Here is an 8,593-nt window from a genome sequence, read left to right as displayed (position 1 = left end):
AGAATTATGTTTTCACTTGTCTCTCCTCAAATTTGTGCATTCCAAAAATATTAAACTATATTTGTACACTCATTTACTTTTTATTTTAAAATTTTTTAAAATGTTTATTTTCCTAATTGATTATATATCTATGTAACCTTAAACATCACACACTGAAGGAAAATTTAAGCTTGCAAAACAAATTTAAGTGAACTTTTAACTATTTAGCACTTTTAGTTCATGAATCAATCATTAGTATGTGATGTTTAAGTTGTTCCTATATATGCTAGTGGTTTATTCATTTTTCCATTCAAAAATTTAAAATGTTTTTTGTGGGGTCAATAAAAACAAACAATTTCTACATTTCTAATGCTAAATGAGTAAAATTGCAACTATGGTTTTGCATTATCCTTTTAAAGGGGTTCTTGGGCTTGGGATGACACCTATCTATATATGAAATTTTAATTTCCAAAATCTACAGTTCTTATTAAAAAAAATTATTATTTTTATTTGGTACCGTTGTATTTTTGCAATAAACTCTTGTTTCATTGTAATTTGAAATTTGACAACTTATATTGTCAAATTATCAATTTTCTTTTATCCTTGAATCTCCAATCATATATTTATTTATTTATTTTTATAAAAATGAATATTTCCAAAAAAAAAAAAAAAAATTACAAAATGGAGATAAAGTTGAAAATAAACATATTGTGTATGCAAAATTGTTATAATCAAGAGAGACTAATGTTCAAAAATCTGACCTTTAAAATGGACAAAAAACCCTAAAACATGCTATCTTGTGTAAGGACAAATTTCTTTCTTGAAGCACAATCTGTTATGCAAAGTATTAATTACAATATTTGGACATTTATATGGAAAAAAAATAGTCTATGAAAAGAAAGATAATTTAATTACTCATATTTCGATTCTTTGGGCTTAAGGATAATTATTGACTTTTAGAGGGTGGCGCAGATTGTCGGCCACCATCAATCCAACTCATGATATCATTTGTCGTCATAACTGTTACGCCTTTATTGTCTTTAAACAGATAAATGTCATTTATAATCTGAAAAGAGGGTATGAATTTATATAATAATAAAAAGTGGTTGGAATAGGATAGTTTATTTAGAATTTAATTAAATATTGGGTGGAATCGGATTTAGTTTTATGGGTCCCATTCCATTGTTTCCTTAAAAAATTTCAATTTCTAATGTAGAGATAATATTATTCCATTCTATATCAAGCTAATTTTATATTTAATTTTCATATATTTAAATTATTAGAAAGCGATGTAATTGATAAAAAAAAAAGCTATTTGTGTCCCAAAAATTAAATTTTTGAATGAAAATTTGTAAGAGTTTGGCCGAAAAATTGAAAATCATTCCTCTTAATTATTTGCCGCCTAGTTTTTATCTCCCTTCACTTTTAACTTTTGTTTTGATAGTTATTAATTGTTATCTTCAGTTTTACCTATTGTTTTTCTTTTTCTATTTATTAGTTGTGATCTTACATTAGCTCATATTGTGATCTATTCAGTCAACTTTTGATTTTTAAAATTGATTTAGATTTTAGTTTTTAAATGATATTAATTTTTTTTGTAGACTATTTTTTTTCCTTAAATTATTATTTTTTAGTTTCTATAATTTATTTAGTTAATAGAATATTTATTAGACATATTATTTGTTTTGTATTTCTCTTGTTAATTTTTCATAATAGAGTTTTTGATACTTTTTTTAAATGATTTTTTTTTCATGTTTGATAAATTTAATTTAAATAAATAATATTTATTAATCTATTTAAAATATTTTAATAAATATTATGTTATTTAAATTAAAAATTATTAATTATCTAATTTGTTCACATAAGATTATGATTTAAATATCTACTTTTAAATTTATTTTTCTTTATTTTAAAAAATAATAATTACTTGTGATCTCCACATTAGATTATGTTGTGATCTCTATTTATTAAATTTTTGATTTTTTAAATTGATTTAAGTTTTAGTTTTTAAATTACTTTTTTTTTTTATTAATTTAGTTTTTTCTTTAAATATTATTTTGTTAGTTTCTATAATTTATTCAGTCAATAGAATATTTGTTAGAGATGTTGTTATTTTTCATATTATTATTTTTTGTATTTTTCTTATTAATTTTTGTAATAAATTTTTTGATGAGTTTTTTTCAAAATGATTTTTTTCATATTTGATTAATTTAATTTAATTGTAAATTATTGAAATTATTAAACATGTTTCTTAAGCAATATTCATATTTCCTAAATATTGTAAATTTTATATCTATGTTTTAATCTTTAAATTTTTTATTTTTGTATTTTCATTTTTTAAAAACTTATATTTACATTATTTAATATTCATTCTACACTTTTCTCTGAAATCTCATCTCCTATCGGCACACTCGTTGGATGTACAAAAGCATGTGACTGCTAGTATTAAATTATTGTATTATAAAACTTTATCTAACTAGCAGTCGCATGCTTTTGTTCATGCAACGAGTGCACCGATAGGAGCACTCGTTGTATGTACAAAAGCATGTGAATGCTAGTATTAAATTATTATATTATAAAACTTTATTTAACTAGCAATCGCATGCTTTCGAACATGCAAAGAGTGCGCCGATAAGAGATGAGATTTAAGAGATAAATGTAGAATGAACATTAAATAATTTAAATATAAGTTTTTTTAAAATGAAAATACAAACATTAAAAAGTTGAAGAGTAAAACATAGATATAAAATTTACAATATTTAAAAAATTTGAATATTGCTTAAGAAATGTGTTCAATAATTTCAATATTTTACAATTAAATTCAATTTATCAAATATGGAAAAAAAAAATCATTTAAAAAAAATCCATCAAAAATTTTATTATGAAAAATTAATAAGAGAAATAAAACAAACAAAAATGAAAAATAACGACATCTCTAACAAATATTCTATTGACTAAATAAATTATAGAAATTCAAAAAACAATATTTAAAGAAAAAACTAAACTAATTTTAAAAATAATTTAAAGTAATTTAAAAACTAAAATCTAAATCAATTTAAAAAATCAAAAATTTAATAACATAATCTAATGTGGAGATCACAAGTAATTATTTTTTAAATAAATAAGAAAAAAAAAACAATAGTTAAAAGTGAATATTTAAATTATAATCTTATATTATTCAAAATTTTCATTTAAATTATACTCAAAAATATTGAATTTACCTTAGAGTTGAATAAAAAATGATAAATTAATTTATATAACTTTATAGAAGACATATAGAAAATTGATTTTAAACAAATATTTTAAAGTATAATAAAAGTATTATATATTTATCTCTTACTTAAAAAAAATATTTTAATTAAATTATATTCTTAAAATAAAAATTGAAATCTATATTTACTTAAAATGCAAACTTATATAATATAGGGAAAACACATTATAATGAAGTATCTTAAAATTAAAATCATTTAAGTAAATCGAGACATTACTAAAATTGGATTGATTTGACCTATGGATGTACAGATTGCTACACATACAGTAGAATAAAAAATATCTCTGTCAAAATCGAAATAGAAATAATACGAACACACTTATCATTTAAGAAGACTTGATTCACAAAATCTAGTAGTGAACAAAGTGAGAGGTAGTGTCAATTTAATTACTCATTCTATTCTCGATGCAAGAGACTGCGATTGATATCATTATTGAGGGTAATTGATACAAAGAACTATAAGAAAAATAGATAAGTACAAAGTGGGTGTTCCTACATTAGAATTTAAAATCTGGTGCAATAGGGAGTGAAAGAGTTCTAAAGAGTTTCGGTGTGAGGAGGAGAAGAAGAAGAAGAGAGGAGAATAAAAGAGAGAAAAGAAGGAGAAGAGGAAGGAGAAAGAAAAGCCAGAGGATGGAAGGATAAAAGAATGGAATGACATGGAGGGAGGCAGGCACATTCCTAATCGGTAACACGTGTCCTACGCAGGTAGGCTGCTATTGTGGTTGTGCAGTGTCACTTGAAGGAGGCATGGATGTGCGAGTAAAATTACTGGCTAAAGTGGTTTGCGTGATGTTGTGTTTAGGGACGTGAGTACCAGGTGAAACGATGACTTCCAACTTCATTCCTACATTGCTGTGAGCGGGAACTCCACAGATGAAATACCTTGTCCCCGCGCTGGTAAGTGAAATCTTGTTATTACCCCCTCGAAACTCCTCTATTGGATTACTTGTGTCACACAATTCATATGCCCGCTTCTCAACCTCCAAGACGTTATGCCATTCACCTCGGTACTCGAACACTATTTCAGTTGATTCAATAAACCTCTTGTTATTACTATTACTATTACTATTACTATTGACAAGGAAGAGGACAAGAGTTAAAAGATAAATTTACCCAAGGTGTCGCCCATGTGGAATTTTTTGGTGGAAGCCCAGTCGGTATAATCTACATCGAAGTCCCACCTCTGTTCATCTCCAACAATGTACTGGGTGCCCATGGCCTTTGCAAATGCACACAAATACATACACAAAACTAACAACTTCACCAAAGCCGTCATTCCTTTAGCCCTTAATGTGCCCATTTTTTCTTATTCAAACCGCAAAAAAAGAGTGGAGAGGGGTAGGCATTTATGGTCCACACCCTTGGTAGTTATTGTCCCTAGCCTTCCCTTCCCACGCCTTTTTTCTCCTTCCACTAGTTGTTAAATGTTATTTTTAGATTTTCGAAATAGAAATACACCACGCTCCTATTAAAATTTTAAAAAATAATAGTGACAACCCTTTGTTTCTTCTAATTAAGGTGGACTCCAGATTAAATTTATCTTTTCTCTTGGTTTCCACACCAGTAGTTACATTATTTATTTATTTTTTATTGTTTCTATAATATAATGAGAATTCTTTGTTTTTTTTTCTGATTAGGATGCACTAATTAATTAAGACTCAAGCTTAAATCTAGGTTCTCATACTAGTTAGATTATTATCATTATTATTACTATTTTTTTCATAATAAAATTTATAGGTGCTATAAATTTATCAGTTCCATTCTTTATCACTCTACTTAGATTACTTTTTGTTATATATGAAGACAATTTCTTTCCTATACAATGAGAATTCTCCACTTAAAATAAAATACAATATATACTTTACAATGAGAATCCTCCACTTAAAAAACATATAATATATTGAAACTAAATTTAACATTTAATATTTTGAACTACATGAAAGTTCCTAATTTTCTAAATTTCTCGTCAAGCATTGCCTCATGTAAAATGTTGAACACAAAGATTACATTTAGAAAGAACCTTCCAATAAAATTTTGGAATGCAAAAGTGGAAAAAAAAAAAAAAAGAATTAAACAAGCGTTCTAAAGTTCTCACAACTTCTTACATGTAGCCTTTTTGAATCTTTAGACTCTAGATCATCCTAGATACCTACTTACATTAATAACATGCAATTTGATTCTTTTTTATTGTCCTCTTCACAAATGGTTTTATCCCTTTTTTTCATTAATTTTAATTTTAAAAATTCAATTCTCAATAACATTTCAAGAACTTAATTGAATAATTTATTGGTCCTTTTTAATTATTGACACTATTTTTAGTAAGTGCATCACATACACTAAAGACTAATAGAAGAGGGGAATTGAACTAACTAGGTGCTACCTTAATAAATTTGACTCCACTTCTATGTGTTGTGATTGTTCTTTCTATTATGATTGAATCTTTATCTATGCGCTATGAATTCTAAAATTTGTGTTTTACTCATGTTGTGATCTATTCAATTAACTTTTGATTTTTTAAATTGATTTAGATTTTAGTTTTTAAATTATTTTAATTTATTTTATTTTTTAATTTAGTTTTTAAATTATTTTAATTTTTTTATTTAAATATTATTTTTTAGTTTTTATAATTTATTTTTGTTAGACATATATTTTTTTGTATTTCTCTTATTAATTTTTCATAATAAATTTTTTGATGGCTTTTTTAAAAATAATTTTTTTTCATATTTGATAAATTTAATTTAAATAAATAATATTTATTAGTCTATTTAAAAAATTTTAGTAAATATTATGTTATTTAAGTTAAAAATTATTAATAATCTAATTTGTTCACATAAGATTATATTTTAAATATCCACTTTTAACTATTGTTTTTCTTTTCTTATTTATTTAGAAAAATAATTACTTGTGATCTGCATATTAGATTATGTTATGATCTTTGTTTATTAAACTTTTGATTTTTTAAATTGATTTAGGTTTTAGTTTTTAAATTACTTTAAATAATGTTTTTTATTAGTTTAGTTTTTTCTTTAAGTATTGTTTTTTAGTTTCTATAATTTATTTAGTCAATAGAATATTTGTTAGGATGTCATTATTTTTCATATTATTTTTTTGTATTTCTCTTATTAATTTTTCGTAATAAATTTTTTGATAGGTTTTTTTTAAATGATTTTTTTTTAATATTTGATAAATTAAATTTAATTGTAAAACCTTAAAATTATTGAACACGTTTCTTAAGCAATATTCAAATTCCCTAGATATTGTAAATTTTATATCTATGTTTTAATCTTCAATTTTTTTTATTTTTGTATTTTTATTTTTTTATAACTTATATTTACATTATTTAATATTCATTCTACATTTTTCTCTTAAATCTCATCTCTTATCAGCACACTCGTTGCATGTACAAAAGCATGTGACTACTAGTTTAGCTGATGGGCTATTTGTGGAACTTTATTTCTGAAAATTGAAATTTTGATGGAAAAGTTGTCAGTTAGTCAAAAAAATTGTTAAGTTAATTATTTATCAGCCAGTTTTTATCTCACTCCACTTTTAACTCTTGTTTTGATATTTATTAGTTGGTATCTCCAATTTTAACTATTATTTTTTCTTTTTCTATTTATTTAAAAAAACTAATTACTTGTTATCTCCAATTAGCTCATTTTGTGATGTCTAATTTGTTAGAAACGTTGCTATTTTTTCATATTTCTCTTATTAATTTTTCATAATAGATTTTTTGATGGGGTTTTTTTAATAAATTTTTTTCAAATTTGATAAATTGAATTTAAATAAATAATATTTATTAATCTATTTAAAATATTTTAGTAAATATTGTGTTATTTAAATTGAAAATTATTAATAATCTAATTTGTTCACATAAGATTATATTTTAAATCTTCACTTTTAACAATTATTTTTCTTTTTCTATTTATTTAAAAAATAATTACTTGTGATCTCCACATTAGCTATTTTTGTGATCTGTATTTATTTAACTTTTTATTTTTTAAATTTATTTAGGTTTTAACTTTTAATTTATTTATTTTTTATTAGTTTAGACTTTTTTTAAATATTATTTTTTAGTTTCTATAATTTATTTAGTTAAATATAATATTTGTTAGAGAAGTTGTTATTTTTTCATTTTATTATTTTTTATTTCTCTTATTCATTTTTCATAATAGATTTTTTGATGGGGTTTTTAAAAATAATTTCTTTTTCATATTTGATAAATTGAATTTAAATAAATAATATTTATTAATCTATTTAAAATATTTTAGTAAATATTATTTTATTTTATTTGAAAATTATTAATAATCTAATTCACATAAGATTGTATCTTAAAAAATAATTATATTATCGAGCACCTATCGACTTATCGTTGCAAGCACAAAAGCATACAACTACTAGTTACATTTACTTGCAACTTTTAAAAAGAGGAATTTCTAAATTAAATTTGAAAGTAGTTAAAGGTAACCTAAGTTTAATATTTTTTTTAAGGTTTGTTTATAATAGTGGTTTATTCTATTATCTAAGATTGAGTTAAAATATATACATTACTAAATATTGTGATATTGTTATCACATTTCAACTATGTAGTTTTTTGAATCAAATTTATTGATTCATATTTCATGATTTGTGGTTTAGATGGACCTATTTCTCATGAGAATGAATGGGATACTTAGCACTCGTTGGATCTAGGTGATGCTCACCCAAGTGAAGCATCGGGACTTCGTGGGAGGTCACTCTTCACAATACTACTTAGCTTGAGCGCACTTAGCTATGAAGTTTCCTCTATGCTTAAATCCACTTTGTTTGCAACCCCATTTGCACCACTTTCATCAAATGTTGTGCCTTATGAACCATTCATCAAAAAGCCTCGTAAGCTCATCAATTGACAAGTAAGAGATATAATCCATAGAAAATTAAATTATGATATTGCTATTAGGATTCAACTACGTAGTTTTTTAACTCAAACTCATTGACCCATGTTTCATGAGTAGTGGATCACATGAACCCATCTCCCATGAGAATGAATAAAACATGTAGCCCTCATTGGATCTAGGTGATGCTCACATATGTGAAGCCTCAAGACTTCCCGGGAGGTCAGCCATCCTAGTACTACTCCACCTTAAACTTGCTTAACTACAGACTTTCCTCCATGGTTAAACCCAATCTCCTTGCAACCCGATTTGTGAAACTGCACCAAGTGTTTCTTTATGAACCATTCATTGATGAGCTTGAGCACACTTCTCTACAAAGTTTCCATCATGGTTAAACCTACTATGCGCACTCAAGTTCAAGCAGTATTGTGATGGGTGATCTCGTAGTAAGTTTTGATGATTCACC

The 8,593-nt window shown here is 24.5% G+C and overlaps 1 pseudogene; it reads right to left on the bottom strand.

The window, feature by feature from the left end:
• Positions 1–3,966: 3,966 nt before the first annotated feature.
• Positions 3,967–4,553, bottom strand: LOC149551484 (mavicyanin pseudogene; annotated as a pseudogene).
• Between the last annotated feature and the right edge of the window lie 4,040 nt (positions 4,554–8,593).

This window comes from Cupressus sempervirens, chromosome 6, assembly GCF_028749045.1.
Source record: "Cupressus sempervirens isolate cs-2001-9-10 chromosome 6, ASM2874904v1, whole genome shotgun sequence".
Taxonomy (NCBI): Eukaryota; Viridiplantae; Streptophyta; class Pinopsida; order Cupressales; family Cupressaceae; genus Cupressus; species Cupressus sempervirens.
Note: the sequence above shows the minus strand (reverse complement) of the source record. Positions and strands in the feature narration are given on the sequence as shown.